At 43.5% G+C, this 23,527-nt stretch overlaps 1 protein-coding gene across 5 annotated transcripts in view; it reads left to right on the top strand.

Moving 5' to 3' along the window:
- Positions 1–414: 414 nt before the first annotated feature.
- Positions 415–23,527, top strand: part of LOC147025793 (uncharacterized) — a 68,113-nt gene continuing 45,000 nt past the window's right edge. Inside the window, exons 1-3 of one of the 5 annotated variants that reach the window (XR_015058009.1) lie at positions 432–672; positions 3,222–3,362; positions 8,993–11,272. The gene's annotated coding sequence lies outside the window, so the exon portion shown is untranslated. Of the gene's footprint in view, positions 673–3,221; positions 3,363–8,992; positions 11,273–23,527 lie in introns of those variants that run through there. The other 4 variants (XR_015058005.1, XR_015058007.1, XR_015058006.1 and 1 more) reach the window with 4 other exon arrangements.

Here is a 23,527-nt window from a genome sequence, read left to right as displayed (position 1 = left end):
GGCTCGGGGTCATCACCGCAAGGTGAAGGTGTGAATTTTTTTCACACCTTCACCTTGATCAGGAAACACCTGATCACGGTGTTTCCTCCGAGAAGGGTGAGCATCTCGGATAAGCGACGTGGGGTGAGCAACTGAGCAAGCACATAGTCTGTTCTCGAGGAGTTTGGAGGGTCGACCTGGTGAGGACCTTCACGTTAGACCATGCAGGTAATGGACCGGAGTGAATAAAACAGGTATTTCATTGTAATCAGACCCTCGAGGTCACCTGGTTCAATGAATGCTCTTTCAGCACAGGTAAACCTCGACCGGTAAGGATGTGATGATGAAAACTCACCTGAGCACCACCATACCTGATGAACTCAAACTTGGTATAAAGATGCCCCTTACTGGTCCATTATGTAACTACACCATGATCCAAGCTTACACCCTTTCGCAGCAGCGGGATGTCTTTTTCCTTTCATCGATTCCATTTGCTTTCACTGCTCGGATCCGGGAAAAGGTGGAGGTGTGAGGTGAGGATCCGAAAAGGTCGTACACGGACGGGGGTTCGGTGTTCCATCAACACGTGATCAAAGGGAAACTCCGAACTTGTTTTGTGTTCATCAGGACGTCATGGAAAGTTCGAGCATTTCTGAATCGAGTTATTTTGTTTTTCCTCGCATTGAATATCACGTGAGCTTCTTCATTTTACTTTAACACGTCACAATAAATGATGTCAGCAGTGCCTCGATCTATGTGTGGACCATGTAATGACGTTGTCAGGACCTCTATCCATGTGTGGACCATGTAATGACGTTGTCGGGACCTCGATCTATGTGTGGACCATGTAATGATGTTGTCAGGACCTCTATCCATGTGTGGACCATGTAATGACGTTGTCGGGGACCTCGATCTATGTGTGGACCATGTAATGATGTTGTCGGGACCTCTATCCATGTGTGGACCATGTAATGACGTTGTCAGGACCTCTATCCATGTGTGGACCATGTAATGACGTTGTCGGGACCTCGATCTATGTGTGGACCATGTAATGATGTTGTCGGGACCTCTATCTATGTGTGGACCATGTAATGATGTTGTCGGGACCTCTATCTATGTGTGGACCATGTAATGATGTTGTCGGGACCTCTATCTATGTGTGGACCATGTAATGACGTTGTCAGGACCTCTACAGTATCTATGTGTGGACCATGTAATGACGTTGTCAGGACCTCTATCTATGTGTGGACCATGTAATGACGTTGTCAGGACCTCTATCTATGTGTGGACCATGTAATGACGTTGTCAGGACCTCTATCTATGTGTGGACCATGTAATGACATCATTGGGACCTCTATCGAGATGTGGACCATGTGTTGACATCAGCGGGACCTCTATCGAGATGTGGACCATGTGATGATGACGTCGGCGGGACCTCTATCGATGTGTGGACCATGTGATGATGACGTTGGCGGGACCTCTATCGAGATGTGGACAATGTGAATGACGTCAGCGGTGCCTCTATGGATGTGTGGACCATATAATGACATCAGTGGTGCCTCTGTCAATGTGTGGACAATGTGAATGAATGGAAATTATTCAAAGTTGATCGAAGAGAGAGTATACAGAACAGAACAAAGCGAGTACACAGAACGGATCAAAACATAACAGAACACTAGGAACAGCAGAAAGAGAGGGAGGAAACACCAACATCAGGGTTCAGGGACAAAACAGAGGGAGACTTGTTGAAATAAGGGACAAGGGTTAGCGGATGACGCACGGGGTGGACAAGTTGGATGTGGAAGCAAACTCTCAGGAATGGAAAACTGGAAACTTGGAAAGAGTGGCTTGGAGAGGGTTAATTGTGGGGGTCATGGTTGTAGATTGGGGGGACGAGCTGTGATGGTGGTATAAAATCGAGCTCCTAATTCGTGGCCACCAATGACATCATCACCCCAAAACGATATTTTATCGGCGCGGTTTTCATTCGATAATCTCAGGAGACAATAGAACTTTATTTACAGAAAAGAAGATAAACTGCTGGAATTTGTAGGACTCGATGTCCCCCACCCCAGTACCGATCTCCAGTTCCGAGGCAATAAGAAAGATGGTCGATATGTTGAAGTGGTGAGTTATTAAAGAGCGAAAACCCAGGTGGGGAAAATATATGAAACTCGTAGGGTATTTGATTTGTGAGGAAAGAAAACCCCGAAGGAGCGTGAATCAGAAAAAAATAAAATAATGAAACCCTTGAAGGACAAAAGGACAATCGCTCGTGGAAGAAGTGAGTAGGCCATTTAGTTCCACGGTGTCAGAAGCAGGTGAAGGACAGCGTGGTTTCTCCTGCCCGGTTGTCACATGTGAGTTGGGTACAAAGAACTTTGTTGCATCAGGATGAATACTTGGTATGATCGAGATCTCCTTTGCGATCGGGGTCTCCAACTGGAGAGCATTTTAAGGATGTGTATAAACATACACGATGACGCGATGCCACTTCTGACACCAAATAGTAGACGACACCTGCAGCAACCTGGTTTCTCCCGCCCGGTTGTCACATGTGAGTCGGGTACAAAGAGCTTTGTTGCATCAGGATGAATACTTGATATGATCGAGATCTCCGTAGCGATCGGGGTCTCCAACTGGAGAGCATTTTAAGGATGTGTATAAACATACACGATGACGCGATGCCACTTCTGACACCAAATAGTAGACAACACCTGCAGGCAAGCGTGTCATGCGTTGCTGGCATACGACACGCGGGTCCACCATACGTTGACATGTTTGTGACAGGTGAATTGGATTCTGCTTCGAGAGAAAATAATTTGGGTCACACTCGGAGGGCGAACGGGAAAATCGTTTGGGAGACGATGACAGCTGTGCAGCAATTGGAGGTGTTAGAAGCCACCTTCCGAGCGAGAGCGAGACCATGCGAGTGTGCCAACACTGTTTAAGCAATGGGACGAGGAGTAGTGTCGCTGGAATTGTTCAAATGGAGAAACAGCTGGATTATGGGTGTTCACAAAGGGTTTGCAGAGGGTAAATGTCAACAAAATAATGACTTGTGATGCTTTAAATATGGCGGACAAAGGATATTTATGGGATTGAACTTTAAACAGCACAGAAATCCCATATTGGTTTTTTATGGTCATGCTACTTATTATTTTGTATGCAGCCTATGGCTGGTGTATGCATCATTGCTGGGAGCATGGCTGTACCGCTGATGCAGTGCCCTCTGTTTCCAGTAAGCCGGTACTCATTTTGCCAACCTCAGAAGGATGACGGGCTGAGTCAACCCACCTGGTGTTGTTTCAATGGGGGAAGAGCCTCGACCTCAAGACCCTAACATCTTAAGCTGGTCACCTTGACTGTTAAGCCAACACCAGGTTTGTCATACGACTGGCCGAGAGTAGAATCGGATGTTTCGGCTCAGGAGTCCATTTCAGCCATCATGCCCGTGTCATATCCACATCTCATGACTTCCACCTACTGGAGGTAGAACAACTGTACAAATGATGCTGGGATGTAGAATGATGCTAGAATGATGTAAAATTATGATTGATTATGATGGAAGGTTGAGGATAAAGTGATTATTGATGATCGGATTCGAGATGACATCACGATGATCGATGGAAGAATGATCATTAAAAAGTGATAAGATGATCATTAAATGGTGATTTTCATTCTGATAGGTGAGCGAATGTTGATAGGTGATAGGATGGTCCGGACTCTAGAGGTACGCACATTCACCTCCAAGTTGTCTAGCCCTGGTTCGAATCCCGACCCAGCTATAAACTGTCATCCCAGTGTTTTACAGACAGGGTAATTCATCATCGTGTGTGCCATCCCTCGGATGTACGTTAAACTGGGCATCGTGTCTGCTCGCATTCGTTGGTGGACATCAAAGATCCCATGGTGTCCTTCCCAAAGAGTAGGAGAACTATCGCCGGCACCATGAACAGATTACAAATTCCTCTTCTAACCTAGAGGAATTGCATCAGGGGCACAGCCGCGCCCTCATGCTTCCCCACATAACCTTGTGCTGCATACGACCAACGAAGAAGATGATAGAACGATGATTGGATTGATGACAATGATATGGACAATAAATTGATGAACGACAACAGAATGATGATGGATATTTGAATGATGACATGGTTATGATACATAATGGAACAGTGAGTGATTGACTGATGACTGAATGATTATATTGATGATGGTTGATGATAGAATGGTGATAGATCATATCCTTGTGACAAAATGGTAGAATAATGATATGATGATGATGATGATGATATGATGATGTTGGTTGATGGACTGAGAACAGAATAATGACCGATGACAGAATTGGTGATGGACTGATGATAGAATAGTGAGAGATTGTAGAATGATGAAAGCATGATAGACTTGTGATATAATCAAGAAAGAATGCTGATAGATGATTCATTGATGATGCTGAATGATATAATGACATATAAATGATTATAGATGATAATAATTATGATAGATGTTGATGGATGATGCACGATCACGGAATGATGATAGAATGATGAATAATCATTATAGGATGACAGAACACAATAACAGTCGCTTCATGGACAATGGTAGTCGTGATTGAGGCAGCTGACTTTACATCTCCATCTGAAGGAAGGCGTAACACTCACTCACACTCGCACTCCATTGGCATTCCGGTGGGTCTCCGTTCCACCTTCGGAAACCCGCATGTGGAGATAATGACCAATGACACACATGAACAACACACACACACTCACTTTTATTTTATTTTTTTGGGCACCATGGCAGAATGTCTTCTTTTCGAGTTGCCTCATCTGGGTTCCGTAGTGATCACAAGTCACAACACTGAGCTATCCAGCCTCCCCAAAGCAATTTAAGAAAATTAACTTTGAGTTAAAGGGAGAAAATATACAAATGAGGATTGAGGGAGTGTGGAAGGACAGAGGGAGATGGGGAAGAAATTTGGGAGGAAATATGAGTTAGGGTAGGAAAGGGTAGCATCTGAGAAGGTATGAGGAGGAAGTGAAAATTCAGCAAATATTTTCTTACGTATTGAATAGATGGCCCGAGCATGATTTGATCCAAAGGCCCAAAGAGAATTCGCATGCTTTTCCTCCGGACAGCGCCAGGAGGCAGCCTCGGTTCGTGATTGATTCCGTGAACGCTCGTGCTTGGATGCGATGTCTCTTTTCCTAACCCGAGTTCCGGACATTTATCAGAAATAATCAAATGACAGTGATCTTTTGCCCACCACTAACGAGAGCTAAAAACTTGTCTAACTTCGCAATCTGCTTGATTTCGTTGAAATTTCCTGCGTGGGACGAGAAACGACAGAAGGTCAGACAGACGAGAGTCCATCCTTGAAAGGTAGAGCACACGTCCATTGCCAACTCTACCAATCACTGTTGATCAGCCTTGGGTGTGGAATCGCTGTGGTCCATTTAAGGGGTCATCTATGAGGGTGGGAGAAGGTTGATAAGAACTTTTTGTTCGAGGGTAATCAAAGATGACCCGGAAGTTGGTGAAACTTCACCTATCCGGCTCGTTCAAAATGAACAAAGGAGAAGAGTGAAAAAGTGAATAAGAGTGCCACTACCAGAAAAGTTGCGACAATGTAATCAAGGCTAAAGCAGCCAAGAAAGCAACGGAAAAACCAGCTGTGAAAAGGGTGATGCCGTATTAATCTCCCATGAAGGCCACGGACCTGCCGCCACCTCTTCGAAGTGATCCAGAAAGACCTCTGCCAAGATCAAGAAAAGTGTTAACAATTCAGGTACTGCCGAGGACCAAGCCGCAAGACCAATGCAACAAAGCCAAAGTCCAAGCCTGCAACCAAGGGGGATGAAGAACAATAAGGCGATGCTCAAAAAGAAGTGAAATGAAGGTAAAAGAGTGGAGATAAAATGTCTCTAGTTCCTCCTCATCTCACTTACCCCAAACCCACACCAGCCTTGGTGGCATGATGATGGAGCGTGTGGCTCTGAGTTTGGAGGTCGATGGCTCAAACCCTGGCTGAGTCCTATCAAAGACTTGAAAAATGGTGCATGCTGCTTCCTTTATTAATGCTCACCATTTACAAGGATAGAGCAAGGACAAACAACCATAAGTTGGTAATAATAGCGCAGGCTTTGATAGGCCGAATGGCCTCCTCCTGTGTCGAAGGTCCTTGGAAAGGTACTCCAATTTTTGCTATCATTATTATTATTATTATTATTATTATTATTTCTCAAGATATTATCCGGTTACACATATATACTTGTCCCATTGATCTGGTGCTGCTCTGATTCCATCTGCATGGAAATATTTGGGGGTGGCTACACTGCACTGAAATTTGGGGGGGGGAGGGCTACACTGCCATTTCAGGACAACCGCTTTGTCGTCGTCATGGTTTGTGAACCTGATGCCACCAATATGTTATTTGAGTGGTCCAAAGAGATGAAAGTCACAAGGTACCAGCACTCATGGACTTGTATGGAGGATGATTTAAACTTCCCAACCCGTCTGCACTCGAGTAGCGGTGGTGACATCCGTCGCGTGAGGGCAAGTTTTTATTGAGCTAAAATGCACGTGCAAATTAGTTGTCTCAATTAATTGCGTAACAAGTCACTGTATGTAATAGTTCTGTCAATTGATGGTTTTCTCACATTAATTAAACCACTAAGTTCCCAAAAAATAATTGCCGTAGCTAAACAGCTCAATAAGATTTTTTGGGGGGCAGAGTGGGGATAAAGAATGTCTCCACTCCAAGCCGGCTCACTTTGGCTGTTGCATTAAACGATGGACCAAAGCCTCATACCCATTCCTCCCTCCAATGGTAGCATTCCAGGAACTTTGTTGCAATTGCCACACGAGCTGCCTTTAAAAAAACATGAGGTCCTTTGGAACACACTTTCCACTACCCTGGTTGAATTTCAAGCGAGAATTAATTCCAAGCACTGACATCCAATGTTTCTGCAATTTTACGTCATTCTAGAATATATCAAGAATCCGTTGATTGATTCTCCAGAATTATCTGCTCAACGATTCAAGGTTTGTTTGCGTGACAGCAGTTAGTTGCACGTGAGAATGCGTGAGATGATTGCTCACAAATTCACGACCATTTCTGAACTCTCTGCACCACTTTTTAGAAACACGACTGCGTGACAACATGCATCACCAAATTGCTCAGACACTCCTGCGAATTCCAGCGAATTCGATTAACTCCTTCTTTGGAAAACTGTATGCACTTTGTGTGAACACAACACTGTGGAAACAGCACTTTGTGACGATCTTGGCCGCCATCTTGTGTTTTTAGATCCTCGTGGAGGATCTCGAAGTCTTCCTCACGTTGTTGTTCTTCATCTTCTTCTTGTGGACTTTTTTGTTTCACAGCCTCCAGTTTTCATCAAAACTTCCTGAAACTTGGCGTATATATGTAAAAATACCCCGCGCAGACAGGAACCATCTCCGATTTTGAAAATTCCTCCGAGAAAAAAAAGTTATGACGTCAAAATATCTCCGCTAATGGAAATCGCCTGAAAAATTATCTCCGAAACTAGGCAAGCTGTTTGAATTTTGTTTGCGGGAATCGAACAGGGCATTAGCACAGATAATTATCTATCACAAACCTGATACATCACAATGACGTCATATTCGTTTTTATGACGTCATCATTAAGAGGATGAGGATCTTAGCTCATTTGAGCTTGTTTATCGGAATACTTACGTCAGTGCAAAGCAACTTCCTGTATAATTTGCTCCAGTTAGACAGCATTGCACAAAATCTCACAGACACGATTATCTTTACATGTTCTACGATAGAATGACCACTTCAACCTTTAGCGACTCTCATATTATGACCTCCGTCACCAAAGGTGGACGGAGGTTAGGTCTTCACTCCTTACTGTTTCGGTCTGTTTGTCTGTCTGTCTGTCTTTGTGAGCAGGATATCTCAAAAAGTTATGGATGGAATTTGGTGGACAAGTTGAGTGTATGACAAGGACAAATTGATGAGATTTTAGTGAAAATCCGGATCCGGACAGGAAAAGTTTTTAATTTTCTAATTGATTATTTTTACCAGTGGGAGATGGGGCCAAAAACGATATCTCAAAACGTTGTGGATGGATTATGACAAAACTTGATGGATGAGATGTATCGGTGACAAGGACAAGCCGATTCGATATTGCTCCATGATCTAGATCGTGATCTATCATATCCGGATCTCGATACGGCCTATCAGTGGGATACAAAACTTAAACTGTTTACCCTGCGAACGTAGGCGCTCTATCGATTGCCGTTCTAGTTGATGTGGTGGAATTATTTAAGCAGTCCTCCCTACTCAACCCCCCCAGAAGCTCCATACATGCCCTCTCTCTCTTCCATCCCATTACTCCTATCTTCTTTGAAAAGGTAGATTCAAAATGAGGTTTGAGTGACCACCTGGTGATATCCTGACTGGATCACAGAGTGTTGAAAGTGCAATCATTGAACTGTAGAGTTTTCCAGGTATATATTGGCAGGTAAAGAAAGTATTGGTATTTGTGCCATGTCATATTCTAAATTGTACTTCTTTCTGCATCGTCCTACAAGTAGGCTTTTGTATACTAATGAACACCTTGCCTTCATAAGATCCCTTGCAGTGTTGTAACTACCTTGAGTTATAAGGCGGGTGCTTCCGACATAGCGTCCCTCCGGCACGTCAGATGAATGAATGGCAATAAGAGTTTTAATTATTGAAATCATTCCATTGATATCCCTCCCCACTACCCTCACACATGATCTATCTCCAACCACGTGATGTCACCCTATTCATTTTTTTTTCTCAGAAACACTTTGCCTGTCCATCATTGGATGCTCATGGCCTTTTGCCTTTTTGTTCACATCAATTAGCGAATCGTCGCGCCCAGAGAGCGGCCCTGGTGGAAACACACTCGGTTCGGTAATGGTTCGTAAAACTTGCTCCGAGTGTGAAATGTCCTTCCCAAGCCTTTCTTTCACACCCGCTGTGGGACATATGTTCACAGACAGGGCCTGGAGACGGGCGTGCGAGGTGGGTGCAAAGGAGCAGAAAGGCCTTTCACGTCTCTTCATCACAAAGGCTGCACCACTGAAGTGGCATACGAGCTGGATCATTGGAAAACATCTGTTTTGATCTTCTGAGGTTACCTGTCACATGAATGTCCACCACAATACTTGGCCCACTGAAGGAAACTCCATGAACTCCCTTTTTGGTACCTCCGCCTCTGTTTTTTGGTACCTTTTTTTTTAACAAAAACACCACAATACTCAGTAGAAGGACCCCTTCTCCTTTCTTTGGTACATAAGACACTGGTGTTACTTCAATTTGTAAACCGAACATTCTATCATATTCAGGTCGACCTGTGAATTGCAGAAATGTCCCAGGATAATCCCGTTTGTTCTTTCTCATTGTTCAGACAATGTTCAAGTTATGATCCTTCAACAAATTTTGTGCAAGTTTATAGCTGGCATACCAATATTGTCCATTGTGGCATTTCTACCTTATCCAGAGATATCAGAAATTAGCCTTGGCACAAGCGCAAGACGAGAACTATCGACTCACATTTTGTTGTTGCAGCCTGAATTTAAAATTGATTAAATTTGAATTTATTTTTTTTTTGTCACCGATCTACACAAAATACCCCATAACGACAAAGTGAAAACGTGTTTTGAGAAATTTTTACAAAACAATTAAAAAAGAAAAGCTGAAATGTTTTGCGTCGATAAGTATCAACCCCCTTTGCTATTACGCTCCAAAATGAGCTCAGGTGCATCCAATTTCCTTTGATCATCCTTGAGATGTCTCCACAACTTGATCGGAATCCACCTGTGGCCAATTCAATTGAATGGACATGATTTAGAAAGGAACGCACCTTTCTACATAAGGTCCCATAATTGACATTGCATATCAGAGCAGAAACTCGACCATGAAATCCGAGGAACTCTGTAGAACTCTGAGATCAAATTTTGAGGAGGCATAGATCTGGGGAAGGGCATAAACCAATTTCTAGGATGTTGAAAGGTTCCAAGAGCACAGTGAACTCGCTCCATCATTAGGAAATGGAAAGAATATGGAACTCCTCAGAATCTTCCGAGAACTGGCCGTCCGACTAAGCTGAGCAACTGGGCAAGAAGGACCTCAGTCAGGTAGGTGACCAAGAACCCAATGACCACGCTGACAGAACTCGAGTTCCTTGGCTGAGTTGGGAGAACCTGCCGGCAGGACAACAGTCTCTGCAGAACTTCACAAATCTAGGCTTTATGGGAGAGTGGGCAGCGCTCTGCCCTTTACTCTCACACTTTAAGCCACTCCTGAGAAAAAGGCACATGACAGCACACCTGGAGTTTACAAAAAGCACTACGTCTGGCGGAAACCGAGCACAACTCATCACCCATCAAACACCATCCTTACCGTGAAGCATGATGGTAGCAGCATCATGTTATGGGGATGCTTTTCAGTGGCAGGGACTTGGAGACTTGTCAGGATAGAGGGAACAATGAATGGAGCCAATTACAGGCAAATCCTTGACGAGAACCTGCTTCTGAGTGCAAAAGAACTTCGACTGTGGTGAAGATTTACGTTCCAACAGGACAATGACCCCAAGCATACTATACAGCCAAAACAACACTGGAATGGCTTCAGAACAAGAACGTGAAAGTCCTTGAGTGGCCCATCCAAAGCCCAGACTTGAATCCCATTGAGAATCTGTGGAAAGACTTGAAGATTGCTGTTCACCCACACTCCCCATCCAACCTGACAGAGCTTGAGCAAATCTGCAAGGAAGAATGGAGGAAAAAATCCCCAAATCCAGATGTACAAAGCCGATACAGATATACCCAAGAAGACTCGAAGCTGTAATCGCTGCCAAAGGTGCTTCGACAAAGTATTGACTCAGGGGGTTGAACACTTATTGATGCAAAATATTTCAGCTTTTAATTTTAAAGTGATTTGTAAAAATCTCTAAAAACATGTTTTCACTTTGTCATTTTGGGGCATTTGTGGAGATTGGTGATAAAAATGTTAAATTTAAAATTCAGACAGTGACACAACAAAATATGACAAAATTCGAGGGGTGTGAATACTTTGTGAAGGCGCTGTACGTATCCCGACCTCCAATTTTCATGCATAATACGTCGTAGCATCAACCATTGTTTGCATCTTCATGCCATACTTAGCAGGTTTACAAGGCATGAATTGTCGGAATGGACACTTGCCCTTGAAAGCTACAAGCATCTTATCAATTGCAACAAACTCCGAGGGAGAATAGTTCCTTACACACCTGTCAATAAACTTCTCAAAAAGATCTGGCCTGCTTAGCACATTTCATTATTTCATCACCGATGTGCATGTCTGTGTTTGTCATGAATTGATCTAATATTTCTGGTCTGATAAAGAGAAACAAAAATTCCAGAGGTGTTTGTGCAGTTAGAGCTTGTGCAGTTCAGTCCTCTTGGTCCAGAGAACAAATTGCATGCACGGGTGCGCACTCTCAAACGAGGATCTTCTTTCTCCCACCAAGTCGCCTTGCCCTTGCCGAGCCATCCATCACATCTGATCTGCTTCTGCGGGGTGTGTTGTGGTGGTTCTTCATCAGAATTCTCACTTTCCAGATTTACACTGAAATCTGAGTCTGAGATATGCTCATCAACTTCAAGATGATCAGTCACCGTCACTGTCGTCCTTCCGCTTCACTATCAGACGAACACTTATCAAGCATCTGCCTAAGCCTCTCATAATTCCTCTCGTAAGCATCAGCCATTTAAGTCTGGGGAAACACAAATGTTTGATAATATATTGCATACATATCCTCTGAAAACTCTGATAACATCATATAAGTAACAAAGAAGATAAAAAAGTTGAAACACGAAAAATAGCCTTAGACTTGTTACTTTCCAGCCAGTTGTGGTTGAACTGAGATAATCTAGGTGTACACTCTTTCGGCATTTTCAGGAGGCTACTGGCAATCTCAACGGTGTCAGTGTTGCCGTCCACGAATAAGATGGTTTATTTTTAAAAATTGAGTCTGCAAAGTCTCCAGTGCAATAATGCAGGGTTAAAAAAAACAAAAAAAACCAAAAGAGCATGAAAACTTATGTGAACTCGAAGAGGTCCTGAAATATCAGGAAGCATGACATGAGACATCGACAGTCATTCACATTGAAAGTTAGGTGTACCGAGCAAGCAGGAGGCACAGCATGGAAGGTGTTCCACTGGTTCGAGAATACTGGAAGGAAATAATGGAGATGAGCAGAAAGGTCAACATTATTGAGATTGATAGAATGAAGAGGATTGCTTCTGCTCTTCTTGGACGGACAATAGATATACACAGTACTCCAGAAATTAGATACTAGAGATGGAAGACGAAATTGATGTTGTGGAGGTGGAACACCCGAAAAACCTGGTAACTTTTGGTGGACAGGTTGGCTCTTGGGTTTGGTCACTCCATCCCAATGAAAGATCTTTGTGATACTCAAGCCAATAGATACAACTGTCTAAAAGTGGCGGATGAAACATTGTGACTCCAAATCCACAGTTGGTGACATACTGCGTACTCCGGGACTCTTTGTACAAAAAACTTTGTACGTTGTGAGTAATTATGAATGAGACAAGGAAATCTAACGCAGGTGGAGGCCATTCAGCCCATCGTGCCGACGCGAACACCACACCAACCCATCTACACAAGATCCAAGGAAGAAAATGCCAAAAAATAATAATAATAAATAATTTATTGTTTATTTGTTTATTTTTTTAAGTTTTTGTAGTTTTTGTATTTTTTTTTTTGTGCATTTTTTTGTTTTCTTTTTCTTCTTCCCCTCAGGGGAGGGGGCATGGGCTTGGTTAAAAGCATACAACATCAACCACACAACACCCCTTGACAAGACCCCCACTAACAGCACTCCATACACATGCACACAATCACCCATCAATGCTCAAACTACCAAAAGTCTTATCAACATCCCCATACCCATCTATCTCCATAACTTCCAGGTACCTATCTAATTCTAATTTAAACTTATCCACTGTTTCTGCTGCCACTACCTTTCCAGGGAGACCATTCCATGCACTAACTACTCTCTGAATAAAAGTCCCCTCCCTTACTACCGTCTAAACTCTCCTCTTCTTCACCCTCAAGCTATGGCCCCTGGTCCTATCACTATCTACTCTGTTAAATAATTCATCTTCACTTATTTTATCTCTACCTTTCATTATCTTAAACATCTCCATCATATCTCCTCATAACCGCCTCCTTTCTAGTGAATAAAGCCCTGTCTCCTTCAGCCGCTCCTCATAGCCGAGTCGAGCTTGGCCCAGAATCAATCGAGTAACGCTGCGCTGAACCCTCTCTATGGCATACATGTCCTTCCGGGATTGTGGTGACCAAAACTGCACACAATATTGTGGATGTAGCCCTCACTAAATTCCTGTGCAATGTTAACACCACCTCTTTTGATTTATAATTGATCTCCATCCTTATACAGCCAAAAACCCTATTTGTTTTACCTATAGCTGCCTGCTTACCTCCCATATCTATCACCACCCCCAGATCCTTCTGTGTGACATGCTCCAAAATTACCCCTTACATCCTGTAATCTCTATTTTCATTGTTCTTTCCCATCCCCAACACCTTACACTTGTTCAGGTTAAATTACATCTGCCAATCTTTTGTCCAATCTATACAAGTATCAATACTTTCCTGAATCTCATCACCACCCCCTCTGCTATCCACCTCACCTCCAAGCTTTGTGTCATCTGCAAATTTCGAAAGTTTACTCTTTACCCCATTATCCAAATCGTTGATTTAAATAATGAATAGTAATGGTCCGAGTACCGATCCCTGAGGTACCCCACTACATCCTCCCAGCAAGACATCCTCCCACTCACAGCCACTCTTTGCTTCCTATCACTAAGCCAGTTTGCAATACAAGTAACTACCTGACCAACCACTCCACAAGCCCTCACTTTGGCTAACAACCTCCGATGTGGAACCTTATCAAATGCCTTCTTAAAAACTAGATATACTATGTCCACTACCTTTCCCTCATCCACCCAATCAGACACTGATTCATAGAACTCTGAAAGATTTGTTAAACAGAAACTACCTTTGGTAAACCCATCCTGACTATCTATAATTAGTTTGTGTTTGTTTAAATGGTTCCTCATCCGGTCCTTAATTAATGTCTCCAACACCTTCCCCACAACTGAAGTCAAACTAACAGGTCTATAGTTTCCCAATTCTTCTCTGGATCCTTTATTAAATAATGGTGTTACATTTGCTACTCTCCAATCCTCCGGTACCTGTCCTGACTCCAGTGAGCAATTGAAAATATCCGTTAACATCTCGCTTACCTGCTCAGCCACCTCCCCCAATACTCTCAGGTGCATATTATCTCGACCCGGAGCCTTATCGACCCGAGCTGTTCCTTTACTTCCTCCACTCCAACGTGGATCTTCTGTAAAAACCCTTCCTCACCTCCTCGATCGATACTCTCAGCTATTGACAATTCTCCTGACTGTTCTTGTGTAAAAGTTGAAGAAAAATACCTGTTTAATAAGCCTGCCATCTTACCTTCATCACTAACCACTCTCCCGGTGATATTCCTCAATGGGCCCACACTGGTCCTAACCTGCTCTTTTCCCCAATATACTTAAAGAAATCCTTGTTATTGTGTTTAATATTCTTAGCCATGTCCTTCTCATACTCTCTTTTGGCTTGCCGAGTTGTTTTCTTCACTTCCCTCTGTTTACTCCGATAGCGATATCAATCTAACTCCAGTCCTGTTATTTTAAACCCAATAAATACCTTTTGTTTCTCCTCAATGGTGTTCCTTATCTCACTGCTCAACCACCCTGACCCTCTTTCTGCTTCTAGTTTTACACTACATTGGAATGTACTTACTTACTCTGCACTCTACACATTTGCTCCTTGAAGGTTTCCCATTTTTCTGATGCCGATTGTCCTGTTGTTAGAGTCTCCTAATCTACATCACCCAATTCTCTCCTCATACCCTCAAGGTTGGGACAATACCCAAACATGTCAAAAATGTCCTGCTCAAACAGGACAATACCCTCAAGGTTTGCCTTCCTGAAATCTAATAGCCTTACCCTACTATCCTGAACTCTAACCCTTAACAGAATCTTTGCACACACAAAGTTATGGTCGAATGTTGTCGAGAGACTGCCTCGTCTTTTACCGTCTAACCTCTGGTCCATCTCCTTCTGCTTTTTCAACCCTCCGATCATCCTCAGCAACTCCAGGATACACTCGTTCTTCTTGCAGTGACCCCGTCTTTGTTATACTCCCAAGATCCAACAGTACCTCGCACCTCAGCTCTTTTGTTCCTCCTTTTCCCATTTGTGGAGCCACTTTCCCCAGGCTGTTCAATCCCACTCTTCCCTCCGTGGCTTCCTTTCGGTGGCACCCCACCATCTCGTCATCCACCATCCCTACCCACAATTTTTTCTACCCCCATTAACCTTATGTAATCCATACCTCTTCATTGAAGGTTAGTTTCCTCACCTCCTCTCTCTCTCTCTACTCTTTTCCTTTTCATTCATTCCCATACTTGTTGCATCCACTCTGGTCACCTTTTTACCTGCTGGCACCTTGCTCTTGCATGAACGTAGTTTTTCTGTCTTCCCTGAAGGTTTGCTGACTTGTGCACGTAGGAAGTCATCCAGCAAGAGCGGAGGAGGCTCCAGATGCCACTACCTGAAAGCTTGACAAACAGAGCAATACGTAAGACTGCAAGGGAAGTTTTGTTTCACGTGTTCGTCATTGTTAAACTTACAAGGTATACTTGTTTACTTGCAGGTATCATTGACTCACTCAAGTTTGATGCCCACCATCTGAAAGACGCCCTCAAGTGAACTTCTGTGAGCCGGATGTTTGTGATTTATTCTTGAGACAACCCGTAAAGAATGATCTTGATATTGGAAGAAAGTGTTTCAGGAGACATTCGCCGAAGCACGATTGCCTCATTGAAATTGTTTTTATTCTTCGTTTGTAGGCTGCGGGGAAGCGTCATTGGATTAGGGCGTGGATGTGCCGCTAATGGAATGCCTTCTGCTGGTTAGGGCAGGAATTTCTAATTTGTTCATTGTGCCGGCGATAGCTTGCCTCCTCTTTACAAAGGACACCGTTGGATCTTTTAACATCCACCAACTAATGCTGGCAGACGGGACCCCTGTTTAACGTCCATCCGATGGACGGAACACACAATGATGAATGACCCTGCCTGTGAAACATCAGTCTGACAGTTTATAGCTGCATCGGGATTCAAGCCCAGGTTAGACAGCCGAGAGGTGAGTGTGTATACCTCTAGCCAATCCTGACAACCCTTGTAAATTATGATACTTCCTTTTCCATGGTCGTCAGCCTCAACAATGCAGTCTCGGAGATACCACTACACGATCAAAAATATGTGGACACCCCTTCTAATTCATGGATTTGGACATTTCAGCCACACCCATTGCTGACAGGTGTATAAAATAAAGCACACAGCCAAGCAATCTCCATAGACAAACATTGGCAGTATAATGGTCCGAACTGAAGAGCTCAGTGGCTTTCACCGTGGCACCGTCATATGATGCCACCTTTCAACAAGTCAGTTCATCAAAGTTCTGCCCTGCTAGTGCTGTCCCGGTCAACTCTAAATGCTGTTATTGTGAAGTGGAAACGTCTAGGAGCAACAACATCTCAGCCACGAAGTGGGAGGCCACACAAGTTCATACAACGGGACCGTTGAGTGCTGAAGCGCGTAGCACGGAAAAATCGTCTGTCTTTGGTTGCAACACTCACTACCAAGTTCCAAACTGACTCTGGAAGCAACATAAACACAATCACTGTTCGTCGATAGCTTCATGAAATGGGTTTCTATGGCCGAGGAGCCGCACACAAGCTTAAGATCACCATACGCAATGCCAAGCGTCTGTAAAGCTCACCACCATTGGACTCTGGAGCAGTGGAAACGCGTTCCCTGGAGTGATGAATCACGCTTCACCATCTGGCAGTCCGATGGATGAATCTGGGTTTGGCGGATGCCAGGAGAACGCTACCTGCCCGAACGCATAGTGCCACCTGTAAAGTTTGATGGAGGAGGGATAATGGTCTGGGGATGTTTTTCATGGTTTAGGATAGACCCCTTAGTTCCAGTGAAGGGAAATCTTAATTATACAGCATAGAATGACATTCTAGATGATTCTGTGCTTCCAACTTTGTGGCAACGGTTTGTGAAAGGCCCTTTCCTCTTTCAACATGACAATGCCCTAGTGCACAAAATGAGGTCCATACAGAAATGGTTTGTCGAGATCGGTGTGGAAGAACTTGACTGGCCTGCACAGAGCCCTGACCTCAACCCCATCGAACACCTTTGGGATGAATAGGAACGCCGACTACGAGCCAGACCTAATCGTCCAAAATCAGTGCCCAACCTTACTAAAGCTCTTGTGGCAGAATGGAAGCAAATCGCCGCAGCAATGTTCCAACATCTCGTGGAAAGCCTTCCCAAAAGAGTGGAGGTTGTTATTGCAGAAAAGGGGGGACCAACTCCATATTGATGCCCATGATTTTGGAATGAGATGTTGGACGAGCAGGTGTCCACATACATTTGGCCATGTAGTGTGCATATGTTTTGTAGTTAGTTGGATAGTTATCACATCCGCTGGTGATGAGACGAAACAGAGACAAAATTCAGTGTTTCAAACAAACATTACAAAAAGCTTGTACAGATACTAACACACTGGAAGCAATAACGACCCGTGCTTCCCCATTGTCTCAGATCGCTCACCTGCATTTGATTTATTTTTTTTATTTCATTTATTTATTTGTATTTTTCGGGTGGTTTCCGATGGTTCCGTGATTTTTTCCGTTGGTTGTTATCTCCATTTAGGTTTCAGGAGGTAGGAGGGAGCTCTCCCAGAACTCAAAATCTCCACCTCCTATTTTTTGGTGAAGGATCATGATTCATGAAGCAAACTGGGAAACTTCGTTCCCATCGCCTCGTTCCAAGGGCTCTTTTCAAAATCTTCATTGAACCACTGACAGCCTCCACCTGTAGCTCGATTGTTGTGATGTTTCCAGGAATAATTTTTAAATACTCATTTAGCGTTTTCTTCATCATTCCTGTCGCTCTGACTATCACTGGTATAATTTCAGATTTCTTCAATTTTGAAGTCCTCGACCTCATTTTACAGATCCTGGTATTTGGTCATTTTCCTGATTTCTGTGGCATTTCGTCCAAAGTCATTGGGAACTGAAACCTCGATCAACAATGCTGACTTTTCCTTTTTGTGTTCGAGCACCGTGTCCGGACGCAATGCTTTGTTTGCAATGTCCACACTTGATGGAATCATCTTGTCATACGTGAGCATTACATGTTCATCATCAAGGATCGGATCTGGTTTGTGTTTCCATGATTGTTCTGGGACCGGGATGTTGAAATGTTTTCGGATGTACCAGTGGATTACTCTGCAGATGCTGTCGTGTCTTTCTGTGTACAGCTGTTCCGACATGAGTGTTTTTACATCCCGAAAGGAGGTGACTGGTACTTTCTGTTTCTACCCCACAAAACCTGCATTTGTCCAATTGGCTCAATCCCGCTATTTTCTTAAAGGCATTAGTGTAGTGTCCTTGGTCTTGGGAATTGATGACTCGTTCTCCATCCCAACTGACCTCTTCTTAGCCATTCCAATTAACCTTCCTTCTCAAGCCCTGTTATGTCGAGCTCTTTTTTTTTCAATCTTCCTGCTCTTTTGTCATTCTCCCATTTGTCAGAGTATTTCTACTGATATTTCTTTTTGTAGTTTTTTTTTTTCTTCCTTTGCAATCATCAGGGCTGTATTTATTTCTGTTTTGTTTTTCCTGTGTGATATCTGTAATTTGCACCTGTTTCTGGAAGTTTGTTGTCAATGGATTAAGGATCCCTTTTCTGCTTTGTTATTTTCTTGCTCGTATACGAATCTCATCTCATCCGATAAACTATCATCCCCGTGATTCATGAATGTGTGTGCCATCTCTCGGATGGACGTTAAACGTACGCCCCACCTGCTAGCATTCATTGATGGATGTTAAAGATCCCACTGTGTCCTTCGTGAATAGTAGACAAGCTATCGCCGGCACTATGGCCAAAAAATATTTCAAAATTCCTGCCGTAACCCTGTCCTAAGGAAACCAAGTACAAAGTGGGTTGCTCCGCTCTTTTAGCTGGGCATGTGGATTAGTAGTGGTAGTAGTTACATGGTATCAAGCGATATCCAAGAAGACCAGACCACTTGTGACCCACAGGTTTCGGTAGGTATTTGTAATTTGGTCAGGGTGTCTGCACTCCGAGCTCCTCCACGAGCCTCAACACTATATACAAAAAAATAAGATAACTTGCCTGCTCTTCATGAAAGACACCATGGGATCTTTAACGTGCACCAAGGACCAGTGCTGGCAGATGGATCCTCCAGCTTATTTTCCCTCTAATGAATAGCACACAGCTTGCTAAGTCCCCCTGAATGTGAAACACCAGGATGACAGTTTATAGCTAGGCCACGATTCGAACCCAGCCAAGACAGCTCACAGACCTCGTATACATACATCGAGGACAGGCTATCCTGCCAGCCTTACAAAGACATGGTATGTGTTCAAGTGAAACCTAACACAGTATTTGGTCCTTTTCGTAAATTTGTTGCTTTTGTTGTCAATCATATACTGTGGGGTTTTTTTTCTTAATAATGTGATGGTTGAAAAGCAAGTGGTGCTGCATCATGGAGCACACTGTCCTGTGTAAAGATATACTATCGTTTTTTTTTAGCTCGCCTGTTCGAAGAACAGAGAGCTCTAGCGATACCCCCGGTGTGAGCGTGAGTGTCAGCGTCAGCGTGAGCATGAGTGTGAGCGTGAGCGTGAGCATGAGTGTGAGCGTGAGCGTGAAAATGTTGAAGTTTTTGGTGCAAGTTATTTTTTCCTTTCTAATGTTTTTATCTACCACACTATTTTTTATACGCCCAATATATATATATATATATATATATATATATATATATATATATATATATATATATATATATATATATATATATATATATATATATATATATATATATATATATATATATATATATATATATACACACACATCAGGGTGTATTATGTGATTATGGTCGTCCGTCCGTTCGTCTGTCTGTCTGTCTCTGTCCTTCCGTCCGTTCCTGTCCGCACTCTAACTCCCAAAGTTTTCAACTTTCACGTTTCATATTTGGTACAGAGGTACAGACTGTGGAGATGGTGCGTCGTGACATACGTTCGTCGTCTAAAGTGGTTGCCATGGCAACCAGGATGCTGTTTTCCATCCGTTCCTGTCCGCACTCTATCTTCCAAAGTTTTCAACTTTCACGTTTCATATCTGGTGCATAGGTACAGACTGCGGAGATGATGTGTCGCGACATACATTCGTCATCGAAAGTGGTTGCCATGGCAACCTGGATGCTGTTTTCCATGGAGAAGCACAACTCTGTATATACCTTCTTGTTCGGGCGTATACTGTGCTCGTTTGCGCTCTTGTTACTGATTACAATATACAAATACATATATTGCTTTAAAATTATTTGGATCAGACTTCACTGCAATGCTTAATAAAAAATATTAATTATTAGACGAGTCTTTTAAAAACGATAAATGTATAAACAGGCGAGCATTGGGTGGCTTTGACACCAACTCTGGTCTCTTAATAATGTGATGGTTGAAAAGCAAGTGGTGCTGCATCATGGAGCACACTGCCCCGTGTGAAGATATACTGTCGGTTTTTTTTCTTAATAATGTGATGGTTGAAAAGCAAGTGGTGCTGCATCATGGAGCACACTGCCCCGTGTAAAGATATACTGTGGGTTTTTTTTCTTAATAATGTGATGGTTGAAAAGCAAGTGGTGCTGCATCATGGAGCACACTGCCCCGTGTGAAGATATACTGTCGGTTTTTTTTCTTAATAATGTGATGGTTGAAAAGCAAGTGGTGCTGCATCATGGAGCACACTGCCCTATGTAAAGATAGGTGTTGCGCTGGCTGTATTTACGTTCAAGCAGATGTAATGATGACGACCTTATAACATGTCTAGCTTTGTCTTTAATAAAGAGAAAAGCTGATCAGTCGATACTCAGCCAAATGCCAAATCCCCTCAATGGTGCAAATTCATTTGGACAGTCCCTGGTCTATAACCGTTATGAAAGTCCCATGAGGCTGCAACTCCATTCATTCGGATCACCATTCAGCATGAGGACATCCCATCACAAAAAGTCCAGGTTAATTTTGTTAAATGTAAAAAAATATAATTTATTTATTTATTTTCTTTATTTTCTCAAGAATATGATCAATGGAAAAAGTGATGTTTTGTATTTATCCCAAATTTGTTTAAATGGAGGGAGATAGTAGAAATGAAACAAACACAAAAGTACATGACGGCATCAACATGAGTTATTGGGTTATTATTAACTGATTAAAGCAAAAATCTTCTTTCGACACCATTCCCGACCAGTTTTGGTGGCCGGTCATTCCTCCATCTGGCCAAAATAAATAACTAAATGTTTTACCTGAAGGGGCTCGTCGACCGCTTTAATGATCTGTATGTAAGAGTAATGCATGAAAGGGGCAGCACGGAGCATGTTTTATCATCTTTCGGTGTTGGGGCAAACCGCTCGGTCTCGCTATTGACGACTGGACCCGCGCCCCGCGTGAGAACCAAACAAACGGTGACCGTTAATAAAATCCGAGCCATTCTGTGCGAGCGCAGCTCCTGAAAAGGGCCAATTAGTTCTCGGATTTATCCCAACAAGTGCCGAGGAAATTTACTTTCCCTCTCAGCGGCGGACACTGAAAAGCCCATCCCTGCGCTGCATTCGCCCTCGGGGATTATCAAGGCGAATGAAAGAGTCCGGTGGGGTCCCGATCGCGGAGCCTCGGAGACGTGGCCTCACTGGTTTGAGCCATGAAAATAAGGCAATTACGCCTCCCAGCTCCTCCACCGAGGACCAGCACAACGCCGGGATTGTGCACGAGTACTCGCTGTCCACGGCCATCTGTCATCAATAACTGGGCCATTGTCCCATGGAACTTCATTTCGTTTACCGTCCCTGCAGGCCGCGTGTCCATGGTGCGATCTTCCTCGCCCGCCACCATCACCACCACCGGCTTTCTCTATCACCTGTCTTGTGCCCCGAGATCACCTCGGCACCTGCACCCTATATCACGCAAAGCCCGCACGTCCAGACCGCAAACACCATGCATGTAGCAAGCACGTCGACCTGGACCGACGACCTCAATGAGCGGTCCTCATCTGATCACTGCTTCAGTCAGGACATCATCCGTGTGAGGTCGTCGAAACATGGTTCTGATTAGTGCGAACATAAATAATGACCAATTCGTGTCTCAAGAATGACGTGATCTACACCGTGTGCACAGGGTGGTCCACGAAAGGGTGACAGTTCTCTACCTCCAAGTAGTTAAGCTGTGATCCTTCGCACCGGACTTTGCATTGGATATCAAGCCAATCTCGTGGAAAACCTGCTCAGTTCCATTTTTCGGGCATGGAGACTCAATATATGTCGTGCATCAACAGAACAAAACACCAGGACAGCATTTCTCTTCACTGTGATGAAGAAAGTGACTTGAATGAGGCAACGACCCTTCACTCCTTCAAACATTTACTGATGACAAGATCATGTCTATGGAGTGGAAACATAATTCTTCGACTGCACAGAGAATCCGAAGAGAAACACATCGGCATGCTTCAATTTAAGAGATCTCAGCCAGCATTAGTAAGGAAACCTGCAGGAAGTGATGAAGATCTTCGAGCTGCGATGAATTGCATGGTCGTGGAATGTTGGAGAGCAAAGTACACAAACACACAAACACACACACACTGATGGAGGATGGAGGTTTCATCCACAGCTTGATGTTGTATTGCTCTGACACAGCTTGACAACTGAAACGACTGCAACTATTCTCATGGGAGGGAGCAACATTGTCTCTTGCGTATTTCACCCGTACCATAACAAAAATAAAAACAAAAAATTGGATGAAATATAAACAATGCAACCACAATACGTCACAAGGGGTTGGACGCCATTTACGCATGGGAAAACTGAGAAACTGCCCAAAAACTCACTCTCCCGTTAACAATCTCTGCCATGGATTACAAGGCCTCGTTGATTGCAAGCCACTACAAAATGATTCATTTACAAAGGAAAATGGCCCAGAATAAGCACAATTATATCATGTAATACATAAAAAGAGCTCGGTCTCAGCATGCCTGCGTGCATCCGTCCATCCGTCAACACGGGTTCTCCTCGTTATATTATATCCTAGAGTGCATCCATCTTCCCGGCCGAACAGTTTACGTTTTGTGTTCCACCAAAAAGCCAGATCTGCATCCAGACCCCCAAGATCCAATCGGCTTGTTCTTGTCACCTTCCTAACTCATCCACAAAGTTTTGTCATAATCCATCCACAATGTTTTGAGATGCCGTGCTATGTCTCGTTTTTGGCCCCATCTCTCAATGGTGA

This window comes from Eptatretus burgeri, chromosome 5 (assembly GCF_056783735.1).
Source record: "Eptatretus burgeri isolate ZD-2024b chromosome 5, Ebu_testis_v1, whole genome shotgun sequence".
Taxonomy (NCBI): domain Eukaryota; kingdom Metazoa; phylum Chordata; class Myxini; order Myxiniformes; family Myxinidae; genus Eptatretus; species Eptatretus burgeri.
Note: the sequence above shows the minus strand (reverse complement) of the source record. Positions and strands in the feature narration are given on the sequence as shown.